The sequence below is a fragment of the Oncorhynchus tshawytscha genome, linkage group LG13 (assembly GCF_018296145.1).
Source record: "Oncorhynchus tshawytscha isolate Ot180627B linkage group LG13, Otsh_v2.0, whole genome shotgun sequence".
In the NCBI taxonomy this organism is placed as follows: domain Eukaryota; kingdom Metazoa; phylum Chordata; class Actinopteri; order Salmoniformes; family Salmonidae; genus Oncorhynchus; species Oncorhynchus tshawytscha.
The window spans coordinates 23083820-23110879 of NC_056441.1; the positions used below are offsets into that span (position 1 = coordinate 23083820).

The 27060-nt window shown below is 46.1% G+C and overlaps 1 protein-coding gene across 1 annotated transcript in view; it reads right to left on the reverse strand.

Moving 5' to 3' along the window:
• The window catches only part of LOC112264501 (E3 ubiquitin-protein ligase TRIM71), a 53285-nt gene that overhangs the window by 21865 nt on the left and 4360 nt on the right, over positions 1 to 27060 (reverse strand). The window lies entirely within an intron of this gene.

Consider the following 27060-nt stretch of genomic DNA (forward strand, 5'->3'; position numbering starts at 1 on the left):
AACCTCTCCAAGGGGAGGGCAGAACAAAAGGATGGAATGCAGCTGCGTATAGATGGAGGGGTGAGGGTCAGACAGGAGAGAAAGTCTTCCATCTCCAACCAATGAGCTGAATCATCCTGATCATTAGATCCTAAAACACATCTGCTCTTCACTCTTCTTATCATGTTGTTTTTCCTTTCCCTTTTTCAAAGACATCAGATAGATTGGACTAACTCAAAAATGACTGATGTTTCAATATGGAGGAAAAACCAACAGAATTGAGCATTCAGCATTCCTTTAATTACATATTCTAATTGATCATTAGACACACAAAATAAAGTTTTGCTTTTCTGGGAAGAGACAGAAACTGGCTGAAGGATTTTGACCACTGTTGTGTCAAGCATGGCTGCGATGTTGAGATGAGACTTACAGAGAGAACAGTGGTGTCATGTTTTCACTGTAGATAGATTACATGGCCAGTTGTATAAAACAATTACTAAAGGGACTTCACCACCACTATCATGTCGGCTGTAACAATGGGTCACACACACAGGCTGGGGTTTCTTGTGGATTACATAACACCTGGAATGGATTTAATATTATCGACTGACCCACACAGGATCCACTAGCAGGAGTAGATTCCCCAATTCCCCAGATTCATAGCCTCCAAGAATACATCACACACACACACACACACACACACACACACACACACACACACACACACACACACACACACACACACACACACACACAATCCTAGTAGGGACCAAACATTTCTGAATTTTCCTTGTTTTAGTATCTGTGTGAGGTCTTCTGGTACCCATAAGCATAGTTAAACAAACACACACACATATTCTCTAGGCATTCCATGGGCCTGAGTACCAACACAACACACACACGTTGACAACAACAAACACACAGAAAGCACATGACACAGAAACATGAAAAACAAGATGTGTTCAGGTGTAAAACATCATAGGTGTGCTACCACGTTAGCGGGGGTTGTAAATTCTACACAGAACATTCTAGAACCAAAGGAGGCCTTTAGGGACAAATAATTCACAGAGTCACGCACAGACACCACCCCAATCCACTCCTGATCACAACCACTGTCCTCCTAGCTATTGTAACCATTTATGCAGGCTTTATAACTGTTTATGACCCCACTAAGCAGGCTGTGTGACCCTTGACCATAAAGTCATAAAGCCAAGACCAGGCTCTATTCTCTGCTCCCTGTGTTCAGCTCTCAGGCCCCAATAAAGCATTACTATTTTAAAAGAAGAAAAGAAAGACAGGTTCCTATGGGAAAGGGAAGGGAAAGGGGATACTTAGCACAACTGAATGCATTCAACCGAACTGGGTCTTCCGCATTTAACCCAACCCCTCTGAATTAAAAAATATATACATATTTTACCTTAATTTAACTATGCAAGCCAGTTAAGAACAAATTCTTATTTACAATGACGGCCTACCCTGGCCAAACCCGGACGGCACTGAGCCAATTGTGCGCCTCCCTATGGGGCTCCCAATCACGGACAGATGTGATACAGCCTGGATCAGAGAGGTGGGGTGAGCTGCCTTAAATCAATGTCCACTGCCTTGCTCAAGGGCAGAAGGGCATTTTTCCCACCTTGCTGGCTCAGGGATTTGAATCAGCCACCTTTCGGTTACTGGCCCAACACTCCAAACCGCTAGGCTACCTGCCACCCCTATGGTATGTCATAGTACAACTGCCAATGACAGGAGAGAATGACACATATTTGACCTTCTATGTATGCATGCATGTCACACATACACTCACCCACGTAAGCAGAAACATTGCACATAAACCCAGCAAATACATACACACACCAGAGGAAGGAAAACATGGAAGGTGTGTGAAATGGGTTGTGGACTGGGGAGCCTGGGAGCCTTCTGGGAAGGATGTCACACACGCTCGCTCACACACAAACACACACACACACACACACACACACACACACACACACACACACACAAACACACACACACACACACACACAAAACCATTCAGTTCAGAGCTACAGCGAAGTGAGTTATTGTATTTCATTAGTGCACTGGACTTTACTGCTCCCCCTCCCCTAAGCACAGAAAGCCCCCCACCCCACAGACATGCAAACCCCTTGTTTCAAAGTAGAATAATAACAGTAACATAAAGCTAAACAATTTACATGGTGGCTAATGGCTATCTCTGGTATACAAAGATAAATGTTACCATGGTGGCTAGCTGTCTGGTTTGCTACAAGGTTAGCATGGTTGCTAGCTCTCTGGTAAAGAAAGCTAATGGGCTAGCAGCACGGTGGCTATTAGCACTCTGGTTTATAAAACTAAAAGGTTAGCAAGCATGGTGGCTAGCTCTCTGGTAAAGAAAGCTAATGGGCTAGCAGCACGGTGGCTATTAGCACTCTGGTTTATAAAACTAAAAGGTTAGCAAGCATGGTGGCTAGCTCTCTGGTAAACAAATATAAAAGGTTTGCAATAGCATTGTAGTGGTAGTTAGGACTGGAATTCACATTCCTTGTAGCCAAAGGGATACGGGGGAGGGGGTTGAATAGCCAGTAACATCACACCATGGTGTCAGAAGCTCAACCTGCCTTGGAGAAAGGCACTGAAACACTGTAAAACACTGTAAAAAAAAATGTAGAACAACCATGACTGCTTCACATTTTCCCTTTCATACACAGACCAACATCCCACAAATTTACCATGTCTGCTTTGTTGTATATCTCAAAGAGGAATGGGGTAAAAAACAAAAACAGGGTAAATTGAACCCCACTAAAGACCTAGTCATGATTCCTGCATTTTCACAGACCCTGTAACCAAAATACAGGCGTTGGGTCTGTGTGAATGGTTCTCTGCTTTTTAGCAGGTAAATTAATTTATTACTTCTAATGTTTCACACCTCTCTCATTTCAAATACAAAACAGACCCCATGATATAACACCCCCCCCCCCATAAAAGGGGTGTAAATAAGTGGAGGTCTGAAAGGGGGTCATATCAAATCAAATGTTATTTGTCACATGCGCCGAATACAACAGGTGTAATGCTTACCGTGAAATGGTTCCTTACATACCCTTAACCAACAATGCAGTTAAGAAAATAGAGTTAAGAAAATATTTACTAAAAAGGTAATTTGTACACGTAGGTGGGGGTAAAGTTTTTTGGGGGCCTTCCTCTAACACTGCCCAGTATATAGGTATTGGATGGCAGGAAGTTTGGCCCCAATGATGTACTGGGGCACTACCCTCTGTAACGCCTTACGGTCGGATGCCGAGCAGTTGCCATACCAGGCGGTGATGCAACTGGTCAGGATGCTCTCGATGGTGCAGCTGTAGAACTAGTTAAGGATCTTGGGACATATACCAAATCTTTTCAGTCTCCTGAGGGGGAAAAGGCATTGTCGTGCCCTCTTCACAACTTTCTTGGTGTGTTTGGACCATGATAGTTTGTTGGTGATGTGGACACCAAGGAACTTGAAAATCACTACAGCCCCATTGATATGAATAGGGGTGTGTTCAACCCGCTTTTTCCTGTAGTCCACGATCATCTCCTTTGTCTTGCTCACATTGAGGGAGACGTTGTTGTACTGGCACCACACTGCCAGGTCTCTGACCTCCTCCCTATAGGCTGTCTCATCGTTGTCTGTGATCATGCCTACCACCGTTGGGTGGTCAGCAAACTTAATGATGATGTTGGAGTTGTGCTTGGCCACACAGTCGTGGGGGAACAGGGAATACAGGAGGGGACTAAGCACGCACCCCTGAGGGGCCCCAGTGTTGAGGATCAGCGTGGCAGATGTGTTGTTACCTACCCTTACCACCTGGGGGCGGCCCATCAGGAAGTCCAGGATCCAGTTGCAGAGGGAGGTGTTTAGTCCCAGGGTCCTTAGCTTAGTGATGAGCTTTGTGGGCAATAATGTGTTGAACGCTGAGCTGTAGTCAATGAACAGAATTCTCACATAGGTGTTTCTTTTGTCCAGTTGGGAAAGGGCAGTGTGGAGTCCGATTGAGATTGCGTCATCTGTGGATCTGTTGGGGCGAATTGTGTGTGTGAATGTGTGCGTGAATTGGAGTGGGTCTAGGGATTCCGGGATGATGTGGTTGATGTGAACCATGACCAGTGCTTCAAAGCACTTCATGGCTACCAACCTGAGTGCTATGGGGCAGTAGTCATTTAGACAGGTTACCTTCACTTTCTTGGCCACTGGGACTATGGGGGTCTGCTAATAAGCATTTCTTATAAGAGTCCGGATTAGTGTCCCACTACTTGAAAGCGGCAGCTCTAGCCTTTAGCTCGCTGTGGACCTTGCCTGTAATCCATGGCTTCTGGTTGGGATATGTACATATGGTCACTGTTGGGACGATGTCGTCTCTGCACTTATTGATGAAGCCAGTGACTGAGGTGGTATACTCCTCAATGACATTGGATGAATCCCGGAACATAGTCCAGTCTGTGCTAGCAAAACAGTCCTCTAGCAAAGCATCCGCATCTTCTGACAACTTCCGTACTGATCAAGTCACTGGTACTTCCTGCTTTAGTTTTTGCTTGTAAGCAGGAATCAGGACGATAGAATTATGGTCAGATTTGCCAAAAGGAGGGCGAGGGAGAGCTTTGTACATGTCTCTGTGTGTGGAGTAAAAGGTGGTCAAGAGTTTCCCCCCCTGGTTGCACAAGTTTTTTCCCCCTGGTTGGTAGAAATGAGGTATAATGGATTTAAGTTTGCCTGCATTTGAGAACTTGTTCTCAACTGGCCTACTTGGTTAAATAAAGGTGCACTAAAAAAAATATTTTAAAAAACATGACAGCCTGCTCAGAGTTTGACCAAAAGGCACCTAAAGACTCTCCGACCATGAGAAACAAGATTCTCTGGTCTGATCAAACCAAGATTGAATTATTTGACCTGAATGCCAAGCGTCACGTCTGGAGGAAACCTGGCACCATCCCTAAGGTGAAGCATGGTGGTGGCAACATCATGCTGTGAGGATGTATTTCAGCGGCAGGAACTGGGAGACTAGTCAGGATCGAGGGAATGACGAACGGAGCAAAGTACAGAGAGATCCTTGATGAAAACCTGCTCCAGAGCACTCAGGACCTCAGACTGGGGCGAAGGTTCACTTTCCAACAGGACAACAGCCATAAGCACATAACCAAGACAACACAGGAGTGGCTTCGTGACAAGTCTCTGAATGTCCATGAGTGGCCCAGCTAGAACCCGGACTTGAACACGATCAAACATCTCTGGAGAGACCTGAAAATAGCTGTGCAGCGACGCTCCCCATCCAACCTGACAGAGCTTGAGAGGATCTGCAGAGAAGAATGGGAGAAACTGCCCAAATGCAGGTGTGCCAAGCTTGTAGCATCATACCCAAGAAGACTTGAGGCTGTAATCACTGCCAAAGGTACTTCAACAAAGTACTGAGTAAAGTGTCTGATTACTTATGTAAATGTTATATTGCAGGGTTTTTTTCTAAAAAAAACTGTTTTTGCTTTGTCATTATGGGGTATTGTGTGTAGATTGATTAATCAATTTTAGAATAATACATTTTAGAAAAATTGAAGGGGTCTGAATACTTTCCAAATTGCACTGTACCTGCTCCTGGTGTGAGGAGGCACACACCATTCTAACAGAGCAAAGTTGGGTGTGTGAAAGAGAACTGAAGCAGCTGGTAGGTATTTTGTTTTGCTTGTCTGACATGCACACTGAGTGTGTGTGCAGGAGCTGGCTCTGTGAGGTCAAGGGTCAGGCAGATATCCTCCATCACAGTGACACCATGAGACCTGACACACACACACACACACACACACCAGCGTGTCAGCCTAAAGAGATTGATCCGTACATGGAAGTGTCCTGCTTACACAAGGAAGCTGACACTTCCACGTGAGTGCATGCCTCGGTGTGCAAAGAGTATCATAGTACACACACATGCACGGAAGAGACGCACACAGAAAAATTAGCAGTTGATATAAATAAGCTTCATTTAATGACAGTGTGTGTGTACACACCAACGACACAAACAAAACTACTGATTTTTTTTTACTCCCAATGAGATCACCAGGTTAAAGAAATTATGACAAAAGAAGAAGAGTAGACTAAGAAAAAGAATCTCTCTAAGACAGAGAAAGTGTGTTGTCAGAGGGGAACGCAACAAAGGGACACACACAGACACGCTTACTCACACGCACACATTGGGGCAGTTCTCTAATTGTGAGGCACATGTTGTGAATTAAGGCCCTGGAATTCCGACTCCACATAATCTAACTCTGCTGGCCGCTCAGAAACACACAAACACACACACACACAAACACACACTTCAGAGGATAAATGCCCACAGATGGAAGATACACGAAGGAGGAACTCTGAAACTTCAATGCCTGCCCTCCACAAACACACCCAGGCCAGACAGAAAGACATTTCCATGAGGTGTATTGACAGTCAACAGCCCCTCCAAGGAATAATCACAATTGTCTTCAACAAACTGCTGATGAGAAACACAGGCCTGCAGAGAGCTGGGGAAATCGCAGATGTGTTTTTGTGTGTGTGTATATATATATATATATATATATATATATATATATATATATATATATATATATATATATATATATATATATATATATATATATGTGTGTGTAAAAGGGAGAGAGAACTTGAGGAGGCCCAAATTCAGTTACGGGAATTCCTTTGCTCTTGTATCGGTCTCAGCTCTGGGTCGAATTTCCACCTAAGGCCTCACAAACTGACTCTGCTTGTGTGTGTGTGTGTGTGTCAGATAAAGCTCTCCTTTCTGATGTGTTCTCTCTGATCGTGTTCTGGCAGTAGGAACCTAAAACCAGCCGTTCGCTTGGGGAATCATTTCAGCACGACAAAGAAATAGACTCTGTGGGAGGCCCGATAGCTGCAATCCAATCCTGCTGGGCACTAACAACACAATGGTGTGGATCAAATCACATTTTATCTGTTGCATACACAGTTTAGGAGATTTTATAGTGGGTGCAGCGAAATGCTTGTGTTATGCGAAATGTGTGCAAGTGTTTGTTTTTTTCATCTCTAGAACTGGTTTTAGCCTAACAACCAGTAGTAGTAGTAGCTGAACATACTGATCAACCAGTAGTAGTAGTAGCTGAACATACTGATCAACCAGTAGTAGTAGTAGCTGAACATACTGATCAACCAGTAGTAGTAGTAGCTGAACATACTGATCAACCAGTAGTAGTAGTAGCTGAACATACTGATCAACCAGTAGTAGTAGTAGCTGAACATACTGATCAACCAGTAGTAGTAGTAGCTGAACATACTGATCAACCAGTAGTAGTAGTAGCTGAACATACTGATCAACCAGTAGTAGTAGTAGCTGAACATACTGATCAACCAGTAGTAGTAGTAGCTGAACATACTGATCAACCAGTAGTAGTAGTAGCTGAACATACTGATCAACCAGTAGACAAGGAAATGAAGAGAGGTTGGGGGAGGTGTGTGAAGAAAGAGTAACAATGAGAGTGACTTGTGTGTTGATGTGGAAATGAATGTTACACTGAGCTACAATACAAGGACACTCTTCTTCATTAAAACAATAGGCCCATGTGTAAAACCTACCTCCCATGGGACAGGGGGAAGAGCATGAAACCGATTAGTTAAAACCTTTGGCCTCACCCGTACAGTGCAGATTTTGTGTGTGTGTGTGTGCGCCCGAGCGCGCGCATCTGTCCATCCCCCAGCCTAACCCAGTGACACTTCACCCCTCACCTCTGACCCACAGCTAAAAAAAGACCCAGAGATGGGAAGTGTGTGTGTTGGGGGCGAAAATAATGGCGTCCTTTCAATAGCATAGCTCCTCCTTTGGACAGAGCTGTGTGTGTGTGTGTCCAATTTTCAATCACCATTGCTTGCATGACAGAGCCCATGAGAAGAAGGGATGACAGGGATCTGTCACACGCACGCTTATCAGCGAGGGAGTTTGATAAAGCTGAACATGGCTGGTGAAGTGACTGGGCAAAAGCGTTTTATATATAAAGCATATATTTGAATTTTCAAACTACTTTTTATTGGGAAGGCAGATAAAGCATTTCAATTTTGGATGTGAAAACCCAGAATCCTACTCATTACTCCACGTGCTTAACCTATTGTATGTCACTTTTGCTTTGTCAGCCTAAACGGGGTACCTGGCTCAAGGCCGGAATTCCACAATCAAAGCTAACCCGGTTCATGCGGGGCAGGCCCGGGGCATTAATCTAATCCCCTCAGTGTGTGGGCTACTCCATCTTACACAACCAAGTAGATATCATATAACGTAAAAGATGTTGACTACAGAGAAGCTGACCACCATGACGACTAACTATAAAGCACAACAACATTCTCATGGCAAACCCTTTATCCTGCAATGAATCAAATAATCAATCTGACCAACTGAAATGGTTATTTGGACTTGTAGTGAGCTACAAGCTACTTGTAGTGAGATTTTTTAAACACAAATATTACGCATTCCCCAAGCTGCAGAAGTTATATCTGTCACACCCTGGTCTAAGTATTTTGTGTTTTTCTTCATGTATTGGGTCAGGCCAGGGTGTGGCATGGGGTTTTTGTATTGTGGTGTGTTTTGTCTTGGGGTTTTGGTGTGTATGTATTGGGATTGTAGCTAGTGGGGTTATCTAGCAAAGTCTATGGCTGTCTGGAGTGGTTCTCAATCAGAGGCAGGTGTTTATCGTTGTCTCTGATTGGGAACCATATTTAGGGAGCCATATTCTTTGAGTTTGTCGTGGGTGATTGTCCTTAGTGTCCTCTATGTTAGTTTTACACAAGTATAGGCTGTTTCGGTTTTCGTTACGTTCTTTGTTTTGTAGTGTTTGTGTTTATTTCGTGTTTCGTTTTGTTCATTAAATATGGATCGCAATCTACACGCTGCAGTTTGGTCCGACTCTCCTTCACCACACCTAGAGAACCGTAACAGAATCACCCACCACCAACGGACCAAGCAGCGTGTCAACAGGCAGGAGCAGCCCAAAGAGGAGATGCGCTATAAGGAGTTCTGGACATGGGAGGAAATCCTAAACGGAGAAGGACCCTGGGCTCAGCCTGGAGAATATCGCCGCCCCAAAGAAGAACTGGAGGCGGCGAAAACGGAGAGGCGCCGGTATGAGGAGGCAGCACGGCGACTCGGAAGGAAGCCTGTGAGTCAGCCCCAAAAATTTCTTGGGGGGGGGGGCTCAGGGAGAGTGTGGCAGAGTCAAGAGTCAGACCTGAGCCAACTCTCCCTGTTTATCGTGAGGAGCCAAGGAGGAGACCAGAACCAGAGCCGGTGTTGGAGGTGAGCGAAACAGAGACTGTGAAGGAGTTAATGGGGAAATTGGAGGAGAGAGAAATGAGGGAGTTGCTGTGTTGGTGCTTTTTGCATGGAATTCGCCCGACGGAACGTGTCGGGGATTTGATGGCACCTGGGTTAGCGCTCCATACTCGTCCTGAGGTGCGTGTTAGTCGGCTGGTGAAGTTGGTGCCAGCCTCACGCACCAGGCCTCCTGTGCACATCCCTAGCCTTGCACGTCCTGTGCCAGCACTGCTCTCAAGATCTCCAGTACGCCTTCACGGTCTAGCCCATCCTGTGCCACCTCCACACTCCAGGCTTCCTGTGCGTGTTCTCGGTTCAGTACCACCAGTACCAGCACCACGCATCAGGCCTACAGTGCGCCTCGCCTCTCCAGCGCTGCCGGAGCCTTTCTCCTCTCCTGCGCTGCCGGAGTCTCCCGTCTGTTCAGCGCTGCCGGAGCCTTTCTACTCTACAGCGCTGCTGGAGTCTCCCGCCTGTTCAGCGCAGCCAGAGCCTTTCTCCTCTACAGCGCTGCTGGAGTCTCCCGCCTGTTCAGCGCAGCCAGAGCCTCTCTCCTCTCCTGCGCTGCCGGAGTCTCCCGCCTGTTCAGCGCAGCCAGAGCCTTTCTCCTCTCCTGCGCTGCCGGAGTCTCCCGCATGTTCAGCGCAGCCAGAGCTGCCAGCCTGCATGGAGCAGCCAGAGCTGCCAGCCTGCATGGAGCAGCCAGAGCTGTCAGTATGCATGGAGCAGCCAGAGCTGTCAGTCTGCATGGAGCAGCCAGATCTGTCAGTCTGCATGATGCAGCCAGAGCTGCCAGTCTGCACGGAGCTGCCAGTCTGCACGGAGCTGCCAGTCTGCACGGAGCTGCCAGTCTGCACAGAGCTGTCAGTCTGCACAGAGCTGTCAGTCTGCAAGGAGCTGTCAGCCTGCAAGGAGCTGCCAGTCTGTAAGGAGCTGCCAGTCAGCAAGGAGCTGCCAGTCTGTAAGAAGCCGCCAGAGCTGTCAGCCTACATGGAGCAGCCAGAGCCGCCAGTCAGCGTGGAGCAGCCAGAGCCGCCTGTCAGCATGGAGCAGCCAGATCTTTCAGTCTGCCAGGATCCGCCAGTCAGCCAGACTCTTCCAGATCCGCCAGTCAGCCAGACTCTTCCAGATCCGCCAGTCAGCCAGACTCTTCCAGATCCGCCAGTCAGCCAGACTCTTCCAGATCCGCCAGTCCGCCAGACTCTTCCAGATCCGCCAGACTCTTCCAGATCCGCCAGTCAGCCAGACTCTTCCAGATCCGCCAGTCAACCAGACTCTTCCAGATCCGCCAGACTCTTCCAGATCCGCCAGTCAGCCAGACTCTTCCAGATCCGCCAGACTCTTCCAGATCCGCCAGTCAGCCAGACTCTTCCAGATCTGCCAGTCAGCCAGACTCTTCCAGATCTGCCAGTCAACCAGACTCTTCCAGATCTGCCAGTCAACCAGACTCTTCCAGATCCGCCAGTCAACCAGACTCTTCCAGATCCGCCAGTCAACCAGACACTTCCAGATCCGCCAGTCAACCGGACTCTTCCAGATCCGCCAGTCAACCGGACTCTTCCAGATCCGCCAGTCAACCGGGATCTGCCAGATCCGCCAGTCAACCGGGATCTGCCAGAACTGCCAGTCAACCGGGATCTGCCAGAACTGCCAGTCAGCCAGACTCTTCCAGATCTGCCAGTCAGCCAGACTCTTCCAGATCTGCCAGTCAGCCAGACTCTTCCAGATCTGCCAGTCAGCCAGACTCTTCCAGATCTGCCAGTCAGCCAGACTCTTCCAGATCTGCCAGTCAACCAGACTCTTCCAGATCTGCCAGTCAACCAGACTCTTCCAGATCTGCCAGTCAACCAGACTCTTCCAGATCTGCCAGTCAACCAGACTCTTCCAGATCTGCCAGTCAACCAGACTCTTCCAGATCTGCCAGTCAACCAGACTCTTCCAGATCTGCCAGTCAACAGACTCTTCCAGATCTGCCAGTCAACCAGACTCTTCCAGATCTGCCAGTCAACCAGACTCTTCCAGATCCGCCAGTCGGCCGGGATCTGCCAGAACTGCCAGTCGGCCGGGATCTGCCAGTCGGCCGGGATCTGCCAGTCGGCCAGGATCCGCCAGATCCGCCAGGATCTGCCAGTCAGCCAGGATCTGCTGAAACCACCAGCCAGCCAGGATCTGGTAGATCTACCTACCTGCCTGAGCTTTCTCTCACTCCCGAGCTTTCTCTCACTCCCGAGCTTTCTCTCACTCCCGAGCTTTCTCTCACTCCCGAGCTTCCCCTCAGTCCCGAGCTGCCTCAGTCCCGAGCTGTCCTTCAGTCCCGAGCTGTCCTTCAGTCCCGATCTGCTTCTCAGTTCAGTGGGTTTCTGGGTGAGGACTACTAGGCCATGGTCGGCGGCGAGGGTGGCCTATCCAGGGACGCGAGGAGAGGGGACTAAGACATTGACTGAGTGGGTTCCACGTCCCGCGCCGGAGCCGCCACCATGGACAGACGCCCACCCGGACCCTCCCTATTGTTTTGAGGTGCGTTCGGGAGTCCGCACCTTAGGGGGGCAGTTCTGTCACGCCCTGGTCTAAGTATTTTGTGTTTTTCTTCATGTATTGGGTCAGGCCAGGGTGTGGCATGGGGTTTTTGTATTGTGGTGTGTTTTGTCTTGGGGTTTTGGTGTGTATGTATTGGGATTGTAGCTAGTGGGGTTATCTAGCAAAGTCTATGGCTGTCTGGAGTGGTTCTCAATCAGAGGCAGGTGTTTATCGTTGTCTCTGATTGGGAACCATATTTAGGCAGCCATATTCTTTGAGTTTGTCGTGGGTGATTCTGTTACGGTTCTCTAGGTGTGGTGAAGGAGAGTCGGACCAAACTGCAGCGTGTAGATTGCGATCCATATTTAATGAACAAAACGAAACACGAAATAAACAAACATTAAAAAACAAAGAACGTAACGAAAACCGAAACAGCCTATACTTGTGTAAAACTAACAGAGGACACTAAGGACAATCACCCACGACAAACTCAAAGAATATGGCTGCCTAAATATGGTTCCCAATCAGAGACAACAATAAACACCTGCCTCTGATTGAGAACCACTCCAGACAGCCATAGACTTTGCTAGATAACCCCACTAGCTACAATCCCAATACATACACACCAAAACCCCAAGACAAAACACACCACAATACAAAAACCCCATGCCACACCCTGGCCTGACCCAATACATGAAGAAAAACACAAAATACTTAGACCAGGGCGTGACAATATCTCTATTGAAATTTGTGTCTTAGTGGTTAGAGGTCAACAACGTGAAAACTCAGTGGAACTGGCATTGAGGTGCAGAGTTGAGTTTGAGGGCTATAGAGTATGAACTAATTGATCAATTGTGAGGAATAATGAGTTTGTGATTAAAATCATTCGTATGCCATATTTGCACACTAACATTCTGGCCAAGTTTTCAAACAGGTAGAGTAAGTGAAACCCAGTGTGTGGAATTCAAACTCTCCATGTCTCTTGCGAGATGTTACATTTTACATTTATGTTTACACTGAACAAAAATATAAAACGCAAAGTGTTGGTGCCATGTTTCATGAGCTGAAATAAAAGATCCCTGAAAATTTCCAGACGCACAAAAATCGTATTTCTCTCAAAGTCTGTGCACAAACATGTTTACATCCCTGTTAGTGAGCATTTCTCCTTTGCCAAGATAATCCATCCACCTGACAGGTGTGGCATTTTAAGAAGCTGACTAAACAGCATGATCATTACACAGGCCCACCTTGAGCTAGGGACAATAAAAGGCCACTCTAAAATGTGCAGTTTGGTCAAACAACACAATTCCACAGACGTCTCAAGTTGAGGGAGCGCGCAATTGGCATGCTGACTGCAGGAAAGTCTCTACCATAAACTGCCTCCACTGTCGTTTTAGAGAATTTGGCAGTACCTCCAACCGGCCTCACAACCACAGACAACGTGTAAACACACCAGCCAAGGACATTCACATCTGGCAAAAATACAGAATAAATGATATTGGAGTAAAACAGCATGACTACGCCCACTAATGTTGGTTCAGTTTAGATTTTGCCGCCATTACCCATTTGCAAGTGTCTCGCGAATGGAAAGAGTGGACAGATCGAGAGTGAGGATCCGCCGAACATCAGAAGTCATTCACAGGACCACAGAATTTCTTCATTTCTAAACTTTATTAGAATTCCAGGTAAGTTCACTGTCATTGGTCAACTTTGTGTGCAATTTAAAACTTTTGAGCAACATTACAGCTAGCTAGCATTGTAGTGTAGGCTTACTGTTACTGCACGATTTGAATAGTCAGATGCTAATGTGAGCATCTAGCTAGAGCTAATTAGCTAGCTAGCTAGCTACAGTAACATTAAGTTATACCACTTTTAGTGGTTTATGGACAGTATGTACACCCGGTGGATCAGTGCATCACCTATTTTAAATTTAACAGAGCGGTATTAATTAATTATTATCAGTAGCTAGCAGACTTTACTGACGTAATGCAGGCTAGTCAGTGCAACATGTGTTTTACTCTGAAAAACGAAGCTGTTAGCAGACAGTTAGCGGCAGTTGGTCTGTGCTACATGTGTTTCTCACTCAAGTTTAGAGCTATTAGACAGTCTTTAGCTGCAGTTTGGTCGGTGCGACAGGTGCATTTTACTCTGAAAAGAGAGCTGTTACCGGTTGATGGTTTTAGCTGCAGTTTGGTTGGTGCGACACGTGCGTTTTACTCTGAATAGAGAGCTGTTAGTAGACAGTATTTAGCTGTTGTTTGGTTGGTGCAACACGTGTGTTTTACTCTGAATAGAGAGCTGTTAGTAGACAGTATTTAGCTGTTGTTTGGTCGGTAAGACACGCGTGTTTTACTCTGAATAGAGAGCTGTTAGTAGACAGTATTTAGCTGTTGTTTGGTTGGTGCAACACGTGTGTTTTACTCTGAATAGAGAGCTGTTAGTAGACAGTATTTAGCTGTTGTTTGGTTGGTGCAACACGTGTGTTTTACTCTGAATAGAGAGCTGTTAGTAGACAGTATTTAGCTGTTGTTTGGTCGGTAAGACACGCGTGTTTTACTCTGAATAGAGAGCTGTTAGTAGACAGTATTTAGCTGTTGTTTGGTTGGTAAGACACGTGTGTTTTACTCTGAATAGAGAGCTGTTAGTAGACAGTATTTAGCTGTTGTTTGGTCGGTAAGACACGTGTGTTTTACTCTGAATAGAGAGCTGTTAGTAGACAGTATTTAGCTGTTGTTTGGTCGGTAAGACACGTGTGTTTTACTCTGAATAGAGAGCTGTTAGTAGACAGTATTTAGCTGTTGTTTGGTCGGTAAGACACGTGTGTTTTACTCTAAACAGAGCACTGCTCTCTTGTAATTTGTGTTTATTTGTGTTAATGCAATTTAAATAAACTTTTTTTTCTTGTCATCAAGGTTGCAGGCTGTACGCGTGAAGTACAGGGATCGTCAGAAATACATTTGTTATGAGGGGCAACTGACCTTCAAATCCTTTTTGGATTGTGGTGAGTGAAACGTTTCAAATTTCACACAATATCCTATGGAACAACATACTTATACTGACAGTCTTTAAATATACTTATATTACTGTCAAATTGATAGCTGATTTCCTTGCTGATAATGAGTACAAAGCAATCTTGCGCCTCCCCAAATCACAGATCAGTCAAAGATTGGTTTATAGTTTGTCTTTGCCGGTCATGAATGGTTTTAAAGAATAAGTGATACTAACATTTGTAAGCGGCTACAATCTCAGTGTTGATAGCTATCTGTGGTGTATTGCTATAATACTCAGACTGCTGTTGTAATAATTCAGTACGTGGCAGTAGTCGACAGGCTGTAGACTGCATATAATTGGAATTGACAAGGAAAGGAGAACAAAGTCAGTTTTAGTGTTACGATGTTCACGTAAGGTGACCTCTTGATTTCTGTCTTCTGTTCTGTTTTTTTTCTCTGAAAATACACAACATTTTTAATCAATAAGATTGTGCAATCTATTTTTGTCTTCAGTTGCCAATAAATGTGACATTCCAACCTTGGACTTAAAAGTCTATGATGAATTGAAGACTGAAGTTGATGAGGAGGTGTTTGAGTTTCTTCTAAAGAAACAAAACCTTGGTGTGCTGGAGGTTTGTTTACCCCAAGACCCAAATCCCGATGGTGAGTTGCATATGAGCTTAGAGTTTCACATTCATCCATACAGTCCTGGCTAGCCTAACACATGTTCTGAATATGTGAGACAAGCAGATATATCTGCTGATTTCTTTTCTCATTTTGATGTTTTAAAATTGTTTTTTTGTTTCTGTGCTGACCTCTCCCACCCCTTTTAGAACAGTAGTGGGCCTAATCAATTCAAAATGTTACATTTTTGCATTCCGCCTGTCATTAACAAAAGTCCTCTAATCATAATAATGGATGTTTCCACCTAAATGTGTTATAATTACAGTATTAATCACACCAGTTAAATGTTAACATGATTGCTAGATTTGTTGAGCTCCTCTGCAAGCAGCTCCTTATCAAAATGCAGTGGAGACAATGAGGGTGACTCCGATGACACCATTATACACCGTTTTACTGTTGGGTGATGTTTTTATTTAAACTATAGATCTGTTAACATGTCTGTATGCCCACCATCTCTGCCATCTCTCCTAAGCTCAACTCTGGTGGTATAAAAGCCTAGTTAAGTTCTGCACTGCGAGAGTCAGACCTGTTGAATGAGCAATTCTTCATCTATGGGCGTATCTGTAGTTTTAAGGATAAGAATGAACATGAAGATTGTAACGGTTTTCTAGTGGTGATGAAAGAGAGTCGGACCAAACTGCAGCGTGTCGATTGCGATCCATGTTTAATATAACAAAAAAACACGAACTTACAAAAAACAATAAACGAAACCGAAACAGCCTATCTGGTGCAAACTAACAACGAGTACACATAGGACACTAAGGACAATCACCCACGACAAACTCAAAGAATATGGCTGCCTAAATATGGTTCCCAATCAGAGACAACGATAAGCATCTGCCTCTGATTGAGAACCACTCCAGACAGCCATAGACTTTGCTAGACAACCCACTAAGCTACAATCCCAATACCACCACCAAAACCCCAAGACAAACACACCACAATTACAAACCCCATGCCACACCCTGGCCTGACCAAATACATAAAGATGAACACAAAATACTTTGACCAGGGCGTGACAGAACCCCCCCCCTAAGGTGCGGACTCCCGAACGCACCTCAAAACAATAGGGAGGGTCCGGGTGGGCGTCTGTCCATGGTGGCGGCTCCGGCGCGGGACGTGGACCCCACTCCTTAATGTCTTAGTCCCCTCTCCCTTCGTCCCTGGATAGTCCACCCTCGCCGCCGACCATGGCCTAGTAGTCCTCACCCAGAACCCCACTGGACTGAGGAGCAGATCGGGACTGAAGGACAGCTCGGGACCGAGGCAGCTCGGGACTGAGGGGAAGCTCGGGAGTGAGAGAAAGCTCAGGAGTGAGAGAAAGCTCAGGAGTGAGAGAAAGCTCAGGAGTGAGAGGAAGCTCAGGAGTGAGAGGAAGCTCAGGAGTGAGAGGAAGCTCAGGAGTGAGAGGAAGCTCAGGAGTGAGAGGAAGCTCAGGAGTGAGAGGAAGCTCAGGCCGGTAAATAGATCTACCAGCTCCTGGCTGGCTGGTGGTCTCAGCAGATCCTGGCTGACTGGCAGATCCTGGCTGACTGGCAGATCCTGGCTGACTGGCAGATCTGGAAGAGTCTGGTTGACTGGCAGATCTGGAAGAGTCTGGTTGACTGGCAGATCTGGAAGAGTCTGGTTGACTGGCAGATCTGGAAGGGTCTGGCTGACTGGCAGATCTGGAAGAGTCTGGCTGACTGGCAGATCTGGAAGAGTCTGGCTGACTGGCAGATCTGGAAGAGTCTGGTTGACTGGCAGATCTGGAAGAGTCTGGCTGACTGGCAGATCTGGCGGCGCTGGGCAGACTGGCAGATCTGGCGGCGCTGGGCAGACTGGCGATGCTGGGCAGACTGGCGGCGCTGGGCAGACTGGCGGCGCTGGGCAGACTGGCGGCGCTGGGCAGACTGACGACGCTGGGCAGACTGGCGGCGCTGGGCAGACTGGCGGTGCTGGGCAGACTGGCGGTGCTGGGCAGACTGGCGACGCTGGGCAGACTGGCGACGCTGGGCAGACTGGCGACGCTGGGCAGACTGGCGACGCTGGACAGACTGGCGGCGCTGGGCAGACTGGGGGCACTGGCGGCGCTGGGCAGACTGGCGGCACTAGCTGCCCCATATAGGCTGACAGCTCTGGCGGCTTCTTACAGACTGACCGCTCTGGCGGCTCCGTGCTGACTGGCAGCTCCTTGCAGACTGGCAGCTCCTTACAGACTGACAGCTCCGTGCAGACTGACAGCTCCGTGCAGACTGGCAGCTCCGTGCAGACTGGCAGCTCCGTGCAGACTGGCAGCTCCATGCAGACTGGCAGCTCCATGCAGACTGGCAGCTCCATGCAGACTGGCTGCTCCATGCAGACTGACATCTCTGGCTGCTTCATGCAGACTGACAGCTCTGGCTGCTCCATGTAGACTGGCTGCTTCATGCAGACTGGCAGCTCGGGCTGCTTCATGTAGACTGACAGCTCTGGCTGCTCCATGCGGACTGACAGCTCTGGCTGCTCCATGTAGACTGACTGCTTCATGCAGACTGGCAGCTCGGGCTGCTTCATGTAGACTGACAGCTCTGGCTGCTCCATGCGGACTGACAGCTCTGGCTGCTCCATGCGGACTGACAGCTCTGGCTGCTCCATGCGGACTGACAGCTCTGGCTGCTCCATGCGGACTGACAGCTCTGGCTGCTCCATGCGGACTGACAGCTCTGGCTGCTCTATGCAGACTGACAGCTCTGGCTGCTCCATGTAGACTGGCTGCTTCATGCAGACTGGCAGCGCGGGCTGCTTCATGTAGACTGACAGCTCTGGCTGCTTCATGCAGACTGGCAGCTCTGGCTGCGCTGAACAGGCGGGAGACTCCGGCAGCGCTGGAGATGAGGAAAGCTCCGACAGCGCTAGATAGGCGGGAGACTTCGGCAGCGCAGGAGAGGAGAAAGGCTCCGACAGCGCTGGAGAGGCGAGGCGCACTGTAGGCCTGATGCGTGGTGCTGGTACTGGTGGTACTGGACCGAGGACACGCACAGGAAGCCTGGTGCGGGGAGCTGCTACCGGAGGGCTGGGGTGTGGAGGTGGTACTGGATAGACCGGACCGTGCAGGCGCACTGGAGCTCTTGAGCACCGAGCCTGCCCAACCTTACCTGGTTGAATGCTCCCGGTTGCCCTGCCAGTGCGGCGAGGTGGAATAGCCTGCACTGGGCTATGCAGGCGAACCGGAGACACCGAGCGCAAGGCTGGTGCCATGTAAGCCGGCCCAAGGAGACGCACTGGGGACCAGATGCGTAGAGCCGGCTTCATGGCATTTGACTCGACGCTCAATCTAGCCCGGCCGATACGCGGAGCTGGAATATACCGAACCGGGCTGTGCACCCGCACTGGAGACACCGTGCGCTCCACAGCATAACACTGTGCCTGCCCGGTCTCTCCAGCCCCCGGTAAGCACAGGAGTTTGCGCAGGTCTCCTACCTGGCATAGCCATACTCCCTGTAAGCCCCCCCCAAGAAATTTTTGGGGCTGACTCTCGGGCTTCCATCCGCTCTGCCGTGCTAGCTCCTCATAATGCCGCCTCTCTGCTTTTGCTGCCTCCAGCTCGGCTTTGGGGCGACAATAATCTCCAGGCTCATTCCAGGGTCCTTTACCGTCCAATTCCTCCTCCCATGTCCATAACTCCAGGTGGTGCAATCTCTCCCACTGTAGCTGCTGCTGCTCCTGTTGCCTCTTCTCCTGTTGCTCCTTTGGGCGGCTACACTCCCCTGGTTTAGCCCAGGGTCCTCTCCCGTCGAAGATCTCCTCCCATGACCAGAAATCCTTGGTGAGCATCTCCTTTTCGGCTGCTCCTGCCTGTTGACACGCCGCTTGGTCCGTTGGTGGTGGGTGATTCTGTAACGGTTTTCTAGTGGTGATGAAAGAGAGTCGGACCAAACTGCAGCGTGTCGATTGCGATCCATGTTTAATATAACAAAAAAAACACGAACTTACAAAAAACAATAAACGAAACCGAAACAGCCTATCTGGTGCAAACTAACAACGAGTACACATAGGACACTAAGGACAATCACCCACGACAAACTCAAAGAATATGGCTGCCTAAATATGGTTCCCAATCAGAGACAACGATAAGCATCTGCCTCTGATTGAGAACCACTCCAGACAGCCATAGACTTTGCTAGACAACCCACTAAGCTACAATCCCAATACCACCACCAAAACCCCAAGACAAACACACCACAATTACAAAAACCCCATGCCACACCCTGGCCTGACCAAATACATAAAGATGAACACAAAATACTTTGACCAGGGCGTGACAAAGATATTTTAACCTGCCCACTCAAACTGAATTATACACTGCTCAAAAAAATAAAGGGAACACTTAAACAACACGATGTAACTCCAAGTCAATCACACTTCTGTGAAATCAAACTGTCCACTTAGGAAGCAACACTGATTGACAATAAATTTCACATGCTGTTGTGCAAATGGAATAGACAACAGGTGGAAATTATAGGCAATTAGCAAGACACCCCCAATAAAGGAGTGGTTCTGCAGGTGGTGACGACAGACCACTTCTCAGTTCCTATGCTTCCTGGCTGATGTTTTGGTCACTTTTGAATGCTGGCGGTGCTTTCACTCTGGTGGTAGCATGAGACGGAGTCTACAACCCACACAAGTGGCTCAGGTAGTGCAGCTCATCCAGGATGGCACATCAATGCGAGCTGTGGCAAGAAGGTTTGCTGTGTCTGTCAGCGTAGTGTCCAGAGCATGGAGGCGCTACCAGGAGACAGGCCAGTACATTAGGAGACGTGGAGGAGGCCGTAGGAGGGCAACAACCCAGCAGCAGGACCGCTACCTCCGCCTTTGTGCAAGGAGGAGCAGGAGGAGCACTGCCAGAGCCCTGCAAAATGACCTCCAGCAGGCCACAAATGTGCATGTGTCTGCTCAAACTGTCAGAAACAGACTCCATGAGGGTGGTATGAGGGCCCGACGTCCACAGGTGGGGGTTGTGCTTACAGCCCAACACCGTGCAGGACGTTTGGCATTTGCCAGAGAACACCAAGATTGGCAAATTCGCCACTGGTGCCCTGTGCTCTTCACAGATGAAAGCAGGCCCTCCATGTGCTCGCCAGAGGTAGCCTGACTGCCATTAGGTACCGAGATGAGATCCTCAGACCCCTTGTGAGACCATATGCTGGTGCGGTTGGTCCTGGGTTCCTTCTAATGCAAGACAATGCTTGACCTCATGTGGCTGGAGTGTGTCAACAGTTCCTGCAAGAGGAAGGCATTGATGCTATGGACTGGCCCGCCCGTTCCCCAGACCTGAATCCAATTGAGCACATCTGGGACATCATGCCTCGCTCCATCCACCAACGCCACGTTGCACCACAGACTGTCCAGGAGTTGGCGGATGCTTTAGTCCAGGTCTGGGAGGAGATCCCTCAGGAGACCATCCGCCACCTCATCAGGAGCATGCCCAGGCGTTGTAGGGAGGTCATACAGGCACGTGGAGGCCACACACACTACTGAGCCTCATTTTGACTTGTTTTAAGGACATTACATCAAAGTTGGATCAGCCTGTAGTGTGGTTTTCCACTTTAATTTTGAGTGTGACTCCAAATCCAGACCTCCATGGGTTGATAAATTTGATTTCCATTGATAATTTTTGTGTGATTTTGTTGTCAGCACATTCAACTATGTAAAGAAAAAAGTATTTAATAAGAATATTTCATTAATTCAGATCTAGGATGTGTTATTTTAGTGTTCCCTTTATTTTTTTGAGCAGTGTACTTTACTTTAGGAGCATTATGACAATGCAGAAGATGGGAGTGGATATCTAGCATGGAGACTGAAATGTGTTCAAAGGGAAGCGTCAGAGGGACGACAGAAGACCATGCGTCAGTCACTGACGTGTAAGTGATTTTGATTGTAGTTAAGTCTCATTCATGACACATGACCAGAGAATAGTTGTATGTAAACATCTGTATAAGCAAGTGTTTCTTAGAAATACTGAAAGAGTAAGATACTTATTATTAATTCTGTTTCTGAGTCAAATAAATGCTACTTTTCATCTGGTGGCATTACTGCATGCATGGCCGTCCTTGCAGAGTTCCTGAGCCTTGTTTTTTTTACATCTTATGACACAATACCATATACTTGTATAGAGCAGACAAACCCAGTAATCTGTAAATGTTTCACCATGTTACAGGTGGTCTAAAAGCAGATAGAACCCTTCAGAGAGAAACTATCCAACAACAGAAAGCCTGTGTTGAGGCCATTGCCCTGATGAAGCATACAGCTGTTGAAGCAATTGTAAAGGAGAAGATGAAGCAGACCTTCGCATATCGCCAAAAGATGGTTCATGACCCAGTGAAGTCCTCTGAAATATTCACAGTTTCCAAGATTCCAAAACATAGCAGGAATGGTATGTGGATCTTCAACTGCCTTGAAACTATCAGGACAATTGTTTTCTGTTCTACAACAGTCTGATTAGGACTGTGATATATTACATGATAGTGTCACACCATAATGTTTACTGTTCTGTCTTGACTTATTCCATCTTGTCTGCAGATTGAGCAAGATTTCAGTCTGATGTTTGGTGATGCAACCTCTGCAAAGTTCCTGGAGAAGTGGCCTACTCTCTATAAGCAGGAAGTCATTGACCAAAGCCGTGGCCTCACACAGACAGGCAAGCTGCAAGACCTGGTTAAAAATGCTGAATCCACAACAGAAGTGGAAAATGGTCTGCTGGAATAAAATGAATATACTAATGGAAGGGAGCATTGTTTTTGAAAGCAAAATGGAATGATGTAACTTTCAGTGAAAATGTGTACTTTCAGGATGGGACAGTGACATGTCCTCCATTTTGGTCCTTGTCCACCTTCTGCCACCGTCCCCTCATGGCCGCAAGAAACCAGGAAAAACCACAGCCAGACACACCAGTGACCACATTGTGAAGTTTATCAAGGTGAGGTTACAGTTGACTGTTCTGTCCCCATTCCTAATCCTAATAACTACTTTTAAGATGATGGACAAATCATGTTAAGATCATGTGTAGCTGTAATTGACATTTTCACAAACTGTTTGTGAACAGTGATTCATTTTAATAGCACACTAATGAAGTTCTTGTGTCACAGACTGGGATCAGCATCCAGGGGCATCTGGAGAGCGTCATGGAAAGCCTTCAACCCTATCTGCTTGCTGTGGGGACCCAGAGGAATGCGATTCACAAGTAATTCATTGTGATTGATAAACATGAAATACCATGTAAGTCACCAGACTCTCTTGCCTGTTTTGATGAGCTTTTCAAAGCTAATTTTGTCTTCGGTACCTCGTAGAAAGCATCTTTATAAAGCACATGAACCTTGTTCTGATCATGGTGAAGGCCCCTCTACAGCTGAATATGTAGCAGTAAGTCATTTTGATGACTTGCCATCAACAAGTTCCCCTTCTGACTCAGTCCTTGTCAATAAGAGTCTTGTAGACAGCTGCGCTGCAACCATAGCTGAACTTAGGTGTAGGTGAAACAACCATTAACTCTTTGGTCATTTCCATGGAAGAGACGGTTGATGATATTCATAATCAAGCTAAAAAATCTGTGAAGACGTGTCTGTCTACAGGAGCCTATTAAAAGTGACATTGAGTGTAAAATTGATCAGTGTTTTGAAAAAATGTAAAATCCTTTTGGTGTATTAAATTCTGAAAGTAAGAGAAGGCAGTATTTGACAGAAAAGTGGGGAAGGGTCGACCCAGTTGAATACGTTCTTGGTACTAGATTTGATACACGACACAATCAGACTACTGGAGGCTATGATCAAATTGTTGTTACTGATCCATTTGTTTACATCCCCATTTTGAAAACATGACAGTTTATTTACAAACACCCTGAATATAAAGGAGATGATGCAGACTGATTCTAGTTCAAGAAGACTTTATGACTGACGTGATGGAGATCTGTTCAAGAGCCATGCTCTGTTTTCAAAACAGAAGCATGCAATTCAGATACAGCTTCTCTATGATGATTTTGAAACTGCAAATCCTCTTGGATCATAACGGGGAATACATACATTAGGAGCAAACAACGTCAATTTACGGAATTTTTCTCCAAAGTTCAACTCATTTCTGCTTAATATTCATTTTGTTGCTTTATCTCATGCCCAAGACATTAAAACATATGGCTTTTCTAAAATACTTGATCCAGTTGTGCAGGATATTAAAGTACTTGAGAAGGATGTAATTATGGTCCCCTTGTATGATCAACCAGTGTATGGAACTATTGTCCAAGTTACAGGTGACAACCTTGGTCTTCACTGTTTATTTGGTTTTGTTGAATCATTCAGATATTTTTGCTGCTTTTGTCTTGCTGAGAAAGAGGACTTTCAAACTGCATTTGATGAAGATTCACCCAAGATAGTTATGCGAACTCAAGCACTTCATGCAGAACACCGCCAAAAAAATGAGCCAAATCCCAGTCTTCCCTGTGTGATGGGTGTTAAACGTTCTTGCATTCTAACCTCCTTGCGGTACTTCAATACATGTGAAAACTTCCTTGTCGATATTATACATGATATCTTGGAGGGAGTGGCACAATATGACATTAACCTGCTAATACTGCACTTGATAGACAAGTACACAACATCAAATGAAACAGAGAATAAAGAGCTTTAACTATGGTTACATGGAGCAAAACAACACACCTCCTGTAGTGAATTTAGGAGAGGACTAATGACTTGGGGTTAAACGCTATCCAGTCCTGGTGTTTACTTCCCAATCTACCACTTCTCTTTGGAGACTTAGTTTGTCCCAATGATCTACACTGCTATTTACTGTTGCTGTTGCTTCAGATTGATATCATTGGAGAAAATAAAATGTTTACTAAGGTTATTAGAATTTTTCTTAATCGCAGAGCACCACAGGTTTTTCAAGCAATTGTTTCCAAAAAAGAGGCTGCTACCGAAGCATCATTTTATGGTGCATTACCCCACATGTAGGCTTAAAATTGGACCAGTTTTGCATAGCTGGTGCATCCGCTATGAAGCAAAGCATCATTTCTTTCTTTTTTTTAACAATTAAAAAGCTTTAAAAAATGTAACTAAAACATTGGCAAAAAAAACACCAAAGTCAAATAGCATACATTTGACACCAACAGTCATGATCGGTCCAGGTAAAATGTTATCTTTAAATGTGGTGGACTGTGGCTGTAAGATGGCTGAGACTCTTCAGGTACCAATTGACACCACGGTTTTAAATGTTAAATGGGCCAAACACCATTGGCATATGTATCGTTCAGGTTTAGTTGTTTGTCTTAAAGTCCATTGTGAGATGCCAGTTTTTCAGAAAATCCACCATGTTGTTGTTAAAGATGAGAGGTTACTTTTGCAATAACAATATGTCTTGATTAGCATTTTAATGCATATGGAGTTGGGTGTACAACAGAGGGACCTTATGTAGTTGATGATAAAGAGCTTTTCTGTCACAAAGCATTTGATATACAGATGTCTTACAGTTGTGATGATTCAAGTTAGTTTATTGTCCCATACTGTTTCCTGTGATTGTAAAAAACTGCACAAAACCAAGATGTATTGTATTGCAATATTGGATTTTTTATTTACCTTTAATAAAGGGGGGACAGATGCCAAAATGTAATTTTACAGAGGCCACAATTTTATTTTCTCATCAGTGTTTTTGATATGTGAGATGCCAGTTTCACAAAATCCCCCATGTCATTGTTAGATGTATTGAATTGCAATATTGAGCTTTTTTATGTACATGTATTAAAATGAACAGAGGCCAACATTTCATTTCAGTCCACAATTTTATTTTATTATCATCAGTATTTTGATGTATGTATTGCAAAAGTCTTACATTTAAGAATAAAGTGCTTTGTTAAACTTCTTATGGCTGGGGGCAGTATTGAGTAGCTTGGATGAATAAGGTACCCAGAGTAAACTGCCTGTTACTCAGGCCCAGTTGCTAATATATGCATAGTATTAGTATATTTGGATAGAAATCACCCTGAAGTTTCTAAAACTGTTTGAATGATGTCTGTGAGTATAACAGAAATCATATGGCAGGCAAAAACCTGAGAAAAAATCCACCCAGGAAGTGGGAAATCTGAGGTTTGTAGTTTTTCAAGTAATTTTCTATCGAATATACAGTGTCTATGGCGTCATATTGCACTTCTTACGGCTTCCACTAGATGTCATGTCTTTAGAACCTTGTTTGATGCATCTACAGTGAAGGAGGGGGGAATGGGAGCTGAATGAGTCAGGTCTGCCAGAGTGACATGAGCTGACCCCGTACGTTCACGTGAGAGTTAGCTTTTGTTCCATTGCATTTCTACAGACAAAGGAATTCTCCGGGTGAAACATTATTGAAGATTTATGATAACATCCTAAAGATTGATTCTATACTTCATTTGACATGTTTCTACGAACTGTAACAGAACTTTTTGACTTTTCGTCTGCTCGCGCCTCATATGGATTGCTGGGCTAAACGCGCAAACAAAAAGGAGGTATTTGGACATAAATTATGGACTTTATCGAACAAATCAAACATTTATTGTGGAACTGGGATTCCTGGGAGTGCATTCTGATGAAGGTCATCAAAGGTAAGTGAATTTTTATAATGCTATTTCTGACTTCTGTTGACTCCACAACATGGCGGATATCTGTATGGCTTATTTTGTTGTCTGAGCGCTGTACTCAGATTATTGCATGGTGTGCTTTTTCAGTAAAGCTTTTTTGAAATCTGACACAGCGGTTGCATTAAGGAGAAGTTTATCTAAAGTTTAATTTTAAAGTAATTTTTACTCTATTTAGACTGGGACCAAATGTTATCTTTTGTAGAGTATAATTGTATTCAATTTGAGTAATATTTACTGTGTACTGGTGTGTGTATGTGTGTGAATTCCGGACACACAGCATTCCCTTCTATGTTTGAGAAACTTTAATTATGATTTTCTGCCCCACCCCACTGGCTGTTGTCATTCCCCACTCTTCGATCAAGACTTCTAAGAGGTTAAGTTTAGTTGTACAAATGCCACTGTGGTGTGTGAGTGCACACTTTTACACACAAAATAGACACATAGCTGTCCATTTCTGTAACAAACAACTCGCATTCCACGTTGGCCTGAGTAAAAATGACCACCCCAGATAATATAAAATTCTACTTGAATGCCAACCAACCCTTTACACAAATACAGTTTGTAACTTAAATACCCCCAACACCTGCCTCCAACTCCAGTGTGTCGTGTGTGTGTATCTTTGAGTTTGTCTGTGTCTAATGTGTGTGCATATAGTGTTTGTGAATGTGTGTGCCTGGCGAGGGGGCAGTGTGCCTGGCGGGATTTTCTCTGTTACACGTGTGTGGTGTGTGAGTGCACACACACACACACACACTAGACACATAGCTGTCCATTTCCAAACAACTCGCATTCAGTGTGCCTGGCGAGGGGGTGTGTCAGTGTGCCTGGCAGGGAACAGTGTGCCTGGCGAGGGAACAGTGTGCCTGGCGAGGGGACAGTGTGTCTGGCGAGGGGGCAGTGTGCCTGGCGAGGGGGCAGTGTGCAGGAGAGGGGG